The sequence below is a fragment of the Chelonia mydas genome, chromosome 1 (assembly GCF_015237465.2).
Source record: "Chelonia mydas isolate rCheMyd1 chromosome 1, rCheMyd1.pri.v2, whole genome shotgun sequence".
NCBI classification, from domain to species: Eukaryota; Metazoa; Chordata; order Testudines; family Cheloniidae; genus Chelonia; species Chelonia mydas.
In genome coordinates this window covers 132,590,419-132,599,330 of record NC_057849.1, presented here as the reverse complement: position 1 = coordinate 132,599,330, position 8,912 = coordinate 132,590,419, and the positions used below count along the sequence as shown (strand labels likewise).

At 42.1% G+C, this 8,912-nt stretch overlaps 1 long non-coding RNA gene across 1 annotated transcript; it reads right to left on the bottom strand.

The window, feature by feature from the left end:
* Positions 1-2,063: 2,063 nt before the first annotated feature.
* On the bottom strand, positions 2,064-7,807 carry LOC119565219. The gene is made up of 3 exons (XR_005223863.2): positions 7,224-7,807; positions 3,238-3,408; positions 2,064-2,351 (listed from the first exon to the last, which is right to left on the bottom strand). It is a non-coding gene; the product is annotated as an uncharacterized LOC119565219 (long non-coding RNA).
* Positions 7,808-8,912: the final 1,105 nt, after the last annotated feature.

Below are 8,912 nucleotides of genomic sequence, written 5' to 3'. Positions count from 1 at the left end.
ACAGACTTGATTCAAACAACCTAGAAATTTTGAGACCTTTCCAATTGTATCTTGCAATAAAAAGACCACAAATGGGGCTTTCAGATATTAACAGGATGCTTGCAGCAACCCAGAAATAGGGGAAGGACTGATATATTACTTCACCACTCTTTCACTTTCTTTGATCAGCAGCCAGTTTTCTCTGCATAACGGATACAAGATGAAGAAGGTGGGGGGAGGGGGGGAGGGGAAAAGAATAGGCTAAGTGCATGGGACAAGCATATTTGAAAAAGAGATGTACATTCCAATGTAAGGAATACATTTACAATATTTTAAATTCAAGTCCATTCCCTGGAGATGTAATGTTACCCATAATAATGTAATACATCATATCCTGGTTCTATAAAATATTACTTTAAACATGTGTGATGGGGTGACTAACATGGCCAAAACTAAATGGGGCTACAGTAGAGAATTTCTGGTAAACATTGGCCTGCATCAGAGGTCAGTGTTGAGCCTCTTTTTGTTTGCAGCTGTCATGGAAGTGAGATGATACGAAGGGATCTGTCTTGGAAGATGCTGTTTGCAGATGATTTAGAGATGTGTGGAAGACTGTGAGGTCAAACAAGCCAACTTTTAACAGCCGCAATATAGTTTTGCGTCGGCTAGCCTGAGGGTACGTGTTAGTAAGACGGAGGCTATGATATCTAAGGGAGGAGCACTCACCACAAAGGATATCATAGGCAGAGAGCTAAAATAATTTAAATACCAAGGACCAATGGCCACTGCTTATGGTGAAGCCCGGCATTGTACTAAAGCTTGCATGGTGCAAATGGCAGCTGCTGACCCGAGTGCTCTGTAAACAAAAGGTGCCAATAAAGATAAAGGGAGAGTATAAAACTGCAATTTGACCCATCTTTTTTGTTTGTTTGTTTTGGTTTTTTCATTCTCTCCTGCTGGTAATAGCTCACCTTACCTGATCACTCTCCTTACAGTGTGTATGGTAACACCCATTTTTTCAAGTTCTCTGTGTATATAAAATCTCCCCACTGTATTTTTCCACTGCATGCATCTGATGAAGTGAGCTGTAGCTCACGAAAGCTTATGCTCAAATACATTGGTTAGTCTCTAAGGTGCCACAAGTCCTCCTTTTCTTTTTGTGGATACAGACTAACACGGCTACTACTCTGAAACTTAACTAGGATGGTGTTTAATTTAAAAAAATAGAATAAAATTCAGTCCTCCGAGTCATTCTTTCAGACCCTCCACCACAAAGTAAAACCAACAGATATTTGTCCTTGGTTTTTTGTATATCTTTGGTCCAGTCATAGAGGTTTGAATCTGGTACTAGAGGTAAAAATAGGGCTTGGGCTCCTAAATCATTCAGCTTGTGTTTGCTTTTGCCACACTTGCCCCGCCAAAGCAGAATACTAGGCATATTCTCAGTAAATGATCTTGCAGACACACACAAAATTGTACTTATTGCTCTTCCTTGCATAAGGGTTGCATTTTAGATGTTCTCACATAATGAGGCTTGTTTTAGTTTAAGGTTGTGAAAGAATTAGGAGTAATTTAAGGGACTGTATTGTATTTTATGTCTTGTTATATAGACTATTTTATCATCTTTCTTAACAGTTAACCCCGTTATCATTCCCTCTTTTGTCTTTCTTCCATGCTTTATGGCACCACGGTGCAGTGTTTCATCATACGTTAAAGACTTAATATTTTCTTCTGTTTTCCAATTCTTTAACCATCCCCACATACTAAAGTATTTGGCATATCCAGATCACATCACATTCATGGGAAATATTTTACTGCTAGGTCCCCTGTCAAATAGGCAGTGAGTGTCCTGAGACTGTTGCTTATTGCACCACCCACGCACAGTCATGTCCCTATTACCTTGTCTTCTCCCATTTGTTTTTCTCCACCTGTTGTCTCATCATAGGCTGTAAGCTCTTTGTCGCAATGTCTGTCTTTTTTCAAAGTGTGTACAGCCCTGAGTACATGGGGACTTTGAGTAATGCAACCTCAAAGTAAACGCTTTAAATCATTATGTAATAAATTGAGTGTTTAATAGCATGACCTCTTTTAATTACTTTGTCACAATACAAATAATAAATAATTACAATAATACATTTTGCAACTATTGCACTGGGCTTTGAGCAGGGCCGTGCAGAAGTTCTTGGAGGGCCAGGGCAAAATTTGTCATGATGAATGGGCAGCTGGGTCAAACTTGAGTGACGCTGGAATTCCATGTCCCAGGTTGCAACACCACTCAGTTCGGGAGCCCTCTCAAATGGGGGCCTGGGCCAACCTGACCCTTTTGCCCCCCCGATGGCCCTGGGTTTGAGCATCTCATAATGGAAAGAATTCTGCAAAGAGTAACAAATGGGACTAAGGGACTCACTGGCATGGGAGGAAAGATTAAAAAGCACAAAATTATGTACAGTTGACTAAACAGTGACTAAGGGGAGCTCTAGTAATTGCCTACAAGTATTTGAAGAGTGTAAACACAGCGGAGAGAGAGAGAGAAACTATTCAGAGTGTCAATCACCGACGATTTGGGGCAGCAGTGCCGCAGTACAGGATGGTGGCCAAAGCTACTGCTCCAGTGGTGTGTACCCACTCAGTCACCCAGAAACCTCCTGTCTGGGTCCACTACTCTAAAGTGTGATCTTCTGTTGAGCAGATAACGCTGCTGTGCCAACACGGGGAGATATGGGATTAATATTTATTTACCGACCTACCACTGCACGCTTTTCCTCCAATCAAGAGTCTGAAAGTACTATGTATTGTTCTCTTCCTGTCTTTAGCCATTCCCTACTGTGTCACCTCATTTACATAACATTCTCCTGCTCCTGAGCACCTCAAATTGTTTTGATGAGTGCTTTTCTATTTGGTTTTGGATTCATTATTTCCCCTATTTCTGAACTAGGTAATCTCAGCCCATGTGCAAAGGCAGCCAACAGCCCTGTTGGAGCCTTAATTAAAAGCAATGGGCACAATATAAAAAGATTTTCTTCTATCTCATCTGTACGAGCCTCAGATTGCTGCCTGGTGCATAGACTCTTTCATTTGAAAAAGAACAGGGAAGAAATCATCACGATTTGCAGCTCTGGGCTAGGCAATGGGATAACTTACCACTTGGAGGGATCTTTTGTGCCTTTGGAAACTTGGTAGTGCCAAAAAATACAACATTTTGAGCACAGGGGACGGCGCGGGGGGAGGGGGGGATGAACTCTTTCCGCTAAAACCTACCAATCATGTCGACATTCCTCTGCATTATAATTTCAGCTGAAATGATTGAAGCTGAAAGGTTGTTATGCTTTTCTTTGGCAGCTCCTTCATCCATTTGCTGGGAGGTGACCTAAATGTTTTTCAGAGGTTTAGCTCAGCCTTCACTCCCCATGCTCTTGACAGTCGAGGAAACTGTAAAGAAAAGAGAGGAGTCACAAAGAAATTTATGGTCTCTGCTAAGAATTTGTGCATTGCATTGGAGCTGAACAGCTTCATAGGCCTACCTGGGATAACCTTGATTCTTAAAATCATAATAATTTGTGTTTGAAAAGACCCATTAGGCAACTGGTGGATTCTCTGGCACTTGGAAGTCTTTTAATCAAGATTTGAGGACTTCAGTAACTCAGCCAGAGGTTATGAGCCTATTGCAGGAGTGGGTGGGTGAGGCGCTGTGCCTGCGATGTGCAAGAGGTCAGACTAGATGACCATAATGGTCCCTTCTGCCCTTATCTAGCAGTATGATCTAGACCCTCTCCCCCAGCACAACTCTTCCTTGCAATATATTTCCTATTGTTTTTGCCTAGTTTAAATGCCCCAAAGATAGGGAGACTTCCACCACCACTACTGGGAAACTGTTCCCAGTATTATAGAATGCCCCATTGGGAAGAACTTCTTGACATTAAACCTTAAATTTTCTTTTGTTAACTTTCATCCCAGTGTCTCCCCTGACTTGTACCACACTAAGTAATTTCTCTTCCCCCTTTCAGGGCCAGATGCTGATCCTTTATTCACATTTAGAATCATCTTACTTCAGGACCAATCCCATTGGCTTCAATGGGGCCATTTGTGGAACAAGACCTTACCCATGTTGAATAATATATCGGTATCTGGCCCTGAATATTTCCATCCTTCAGATAGTTGCAGATGCCCTTTTTTAGTCATTGCTTAGCCAAGAAGCACCTATTTAGTTCCTCCAATCTCTTCTAATAAGTCACTCCCTCTTGTTCATTAATCACTGTTAATTACCCTCCTCAATACATGCCATGAATGCAGCAAAAAAGCATTTTGTTAATATTCCTGTGAATAAAACACACTGATTCACTGCACCAGTATCCAAGATCACTTTCACTTGCATATATGTTAACAGTTGAGTAAGCAAGGTTTTGCTCACAAGAGTGTTCATAGAAAGCAAAAACTTGGTGAATTCTGGTGTACATAAATATCCTTGAGAACAATCACACTGAAAATGCTATAATGGCAATTATGGAAAAGTGGTCTTATTATTTGCATAGTAGATTTGTCTAACAGATATGAATATATGTGGCTAATTAGGTCATCTAATCAGGGAACGGAAATGATGTCATATAATTTAGCTGATCAGTCATGCAGCATGAACAGTGACTATTGGAAGTCCCTGGGTTATCAGAATCAATTTGTTCCGAGATCACCTGCATACAGAAAAAGAACATATTAATCAGAATTATCCATTGAATTATCCATTATAATTAAGACAGATATAGTTTTCAATCCTTTTCTGCAAATCTGTAATCAGTTCTGGGCACCTTAACACTGGGACGATGTAGAAAAGTCAGAGAAAATTCTGCCACTTCCTGGCTCAATCTTATTATGCCTCAATAAATGCGACCCAAAACTGCACTATGCTTTTGTTTTTCCCCTGCCATTTTGAACAGCAAACTCGTATCCAATTTTCAGTCCACTGACACCTGAGGCCTCCGCATTACTGTTTCCATGGTTTTGTCTTCCTTTATATATACACCATGGCCCAGCCCGGGGGGTGGGGGAAGGGACGCAGCAGTGGTAAATGCTACTGTGTGACGCCTGCCTGTAATGTTTTCACCGTTTTTACGGTTGAAACTGTACAAGCTGACCATGGTACTTAGAACGGTTACTGAGGTGAGAAAAAAATAAGATGACCGAGATCTTGCCCTAAACGCTGGTGGTGCGCACATTTCTAGGGTCGCTACAAATACTAGAACCTAACTTGGGTGTCTTGGGCCATAAAGGTATGGTGCCTACTGGCATTAAAAGTCATGGGGGAGGGGGGGAATATTCCAAAAGTCACGCATCCTTTTAGGGTACGTCTACACTGCATCTGGGAGCATATTTCCCAGGACAGGTAGACAGGCACAAGCTAGCTCTGCTTGAGCTAGTGCACTAATAGTAGCAGTGTAGCTGGGGCAGCGAGATGGGCAGCAGCTCGGGTTAGCCACCTGTGTACGCACCAGGCGTCCCAGTTGGTTTGTACTCAGGCAATTATCCTGAGCGGTCGCCTGTGCTACCCCTGGCTACACTGCTCTTTTTAGCACGCTTGCTCAAGCAGGAAGCAGGCTCCCAGCTGCAGTGCAGATGTATCCTTCAAGTGCAGCTACAAGGTTACATTTCTCCGATCTGTACCATGTGTACAGAGCGTCTGGGAAGGGAATGTTAAAACAGGCAGAGGCTAATGATCTATGGAGTTAAGAAAGGGTTTTTCACAGACCCACCCGGAGGGAAGCAATGGTGGCTCATCCCCTCCTAGTGCCTGCTGGGCCACCTCTCTCCCTCCCTGAGCACTGCAAAAGACAGTCAAGGTGGTGAGGTAATCGCTTTTATTGGACCACCATGTCTGTCTAATATCCTGGGACCAACATGGCTACGAGGACACTGCACACTGCAAAAGAGGCAGCTCCTGGCCAGGCATTTTGCCAGTTTGCTGTGGGGCTGCACTGTGTGACCCTGCCGATGGAGGAAATAAATCCTGGAGGAGTAGCTGATGCTGCTCTGAGCAACATTAACTAATCCCAGGTTATTATGTGGGCATCAATATGCAAAGGAGGGGGAACAGATCATGTAGATTTGCTGTTATCTGGCTCCTTGCCAGCTCCTCCCCTCCCCTGTAGGCTGTCAGTGGCCCATATATTCTGCAGAGGCAGGGAAATATCTCGCTTAATTGTCCTTCACTGCCACATGGTCCCTCCATGACATTTTGTGTGTCCAGTTTAGCTTCCCTCCATATGCTCATGATTGGGCAGCCCAGGAGCCCTTTCAGTAATGTTCATGTAGGAGACTACATTTGGAATCATGGCACTTTCTTTGTTGAAAAAGAACAAAGAACATCATTCACACAATGGAACGGACATTCCAAGGGACGGAACAGTTGCTATATTTGTGCAAGACTTTTTTTCCAATAATATTTGTTAAAATGCTCATTTAAAAACACCTGCAAAACTTTTCCACTGGCTTCAAAAGTTCATATCTGCAATTCACTGATATGCCATAGAAGCTGTTCGAAAGTTTATAAGTGCCAGTTGTTATCACACAGTTACCTTAGATCTCTCTATGGAAAGTGTTGTTCCAGACTGCTGTGATTATTATTATTATTAGCAAATGTGGACTGTTTCACTAGGCTCTGCAAATATTCCTCCAGCAAGAGCCTAGATTGGAGAGGGTAGATGGTAGAATAGCACTTTTTCATGAGTTCACAAAAGAAATTACAGTAATTTAATTTAGAAAGAAAATGAGTCAACACAACAGTGATGCTGAGAAATATGGAATTGTAACCTACTTCACATATTTAGTTCTGTGTGCAATAAAGGTTCTGATTTTTAACAGGTTACCACTGTATATGTTAACGGAAATAAGATGATAGGAAAAAAAAAAACAGGCAAAGCATGCATAGCAAATTCTGCTGTTTCCATACAATTGCAAATGTGACCCATTAGGGCTGGCAGGTACTCAGGCGGGGAGGAGATTAGAATGTTGTCATAAAACTGACAGCTCTTTTTAAAAGGCCATGCGCACATTAACACTTCATGGCTGAAAGGTTGAATTTTTGATGCAACTCTATTCCACTAAGTTCATTTAACCTCCACAAGCAGCAAAGAAGGAACCCCTGCTCCCTCAGCACCCCCTCTCAGGCACACAACAGCTGGAGGAAAGAAACCATATTTGTACATGCCCAGATTGATATAAATGAACACACATTTGCTAATGAAACTTGTAGTTACCTCAGTAAGTATGTAGCAATAATCCTCAAACCGAGCTCCCCTCCTCCATCATGCACATTGTTTGAATGCTCAGTTTTGCTCATAAGAGTGCTCTTGGGCAAGAACGTTGATTTATAGCAAACGTATTGCAAATGGAATGGGCTGATTGCTTAACTCTGGAGTCCAAATTAAGTAAGTGGGTTGCTTTTTTTTAGCTATGCAAAATGAGTGCAAGTGTGAGGCCTCTTGGTTTTCTTTTTACTCTCCCCAATTCCTTCTCTAATTCCAGTCTGTTCCTGAATCTCCACCAAGCTGGAAATCATTCGTGAAGCTTGTTCACTCCATTCCCTCTTGGGATAACAGCAAGGATCAGACAAAATTGCCTTTTGCTTTATAAAACAGGCACTAGTTCTGCTATGGGACAGCTGGGAAGTGCTTGTCAGGTCCTTTTCATTATCAAATGGCACCCCGCTGGAAGTCTGGAATTCATAGACGCTGGGGAAGAACCACGTGTGCCTGAATTTTTAAAACTGTCTACTTGCTGGGAAAAAATTATCCTGCAACAATTGAATAGCTTTGCCTCTCACTGGAAGAAAAGGTTTCAGAGTAACAGCCGTGTTAGTCTGTATTCGCAAAAAGAAAAGGAGTACTTGTGGCACCTTAGAGACTAACCAATTTAAAGCTCATGCTCAAATAAATTGGTTAGTCTCTAAGGTGCCACAAGTACTCCTTTTCTTTTTGGAAGAAAAGGTAATCCCAGTGGTTGCGAAAAGCAGAAGAGAAATCTAACTCCTCCTTGCACTGTCTGTTCAGAATCTGATTATGGCTGCTGCTGCTGCCTTCTTGAGCTTTTTGTGTTTGCTGCAAAATAATTTGCATGTGCGATATTTAAAAAAAAGATAAATATACATCATAAAATGAGAGATGAGCAGAGATCTGAAATTCTCATTTGGCTAGAAACTGACCTTAAATTGGCACTAATTCCTTGTGGAATAAGTAATTACACAGCTCTAGCAGCCTTGGGATTTAGTTTAAACACACAGGGAATGAAAGCACACTGCTGATCAGTTTTAAAGTAATAGTTTTAAATGATGTGCAGCTGGCCGCAAGTCAATATTAATCTAAAATACTGAATCTGTTAACTCTGAGGCGAAGGCCAATGCATAGGATCCATTCAGGAAGATTTTCAGAGGGGATGCCTCTTCATGAAAGAATATATCTGTGTTACTGGATTCTAACAGGTAGGGGTTCACAGCCAGAGTCCATGACAACAATTCAGTCTATTACCCTCTCAAATCCAAACTAGTGAATGAATTGGAGGAGTCTTCCACTTACCTGACTCCCAGGCAAACATGCTTAGCTATCCTTGTCATCTGTGACAGCCACAGCCAAATCCCATATTGGATTTCAGTCTTCCCCTGATATGGAGCCCAGTGCTCACCTGTCACTTGGTCTAGAAACATTTTAATTGGCCTAGTTATGTTCCATGGTTCCTTCTTGTAAACAAAGAAAGGGAATGCAGCAACAATATCTGTGGAGTCCTCCTTTTAGGCACAATCTACACTTAAAATTTAGATCGACCTACCTGTGTTGCTCAGACGTTTGAAAAGTTCACACTTCGGGGTGCAGTAGTTCAGTCACCCCAACCCCTGGTGTAGGCATGATTACGTCAACGGAAGAATTCTTCCATCAACCGAGGGCTACCACTGT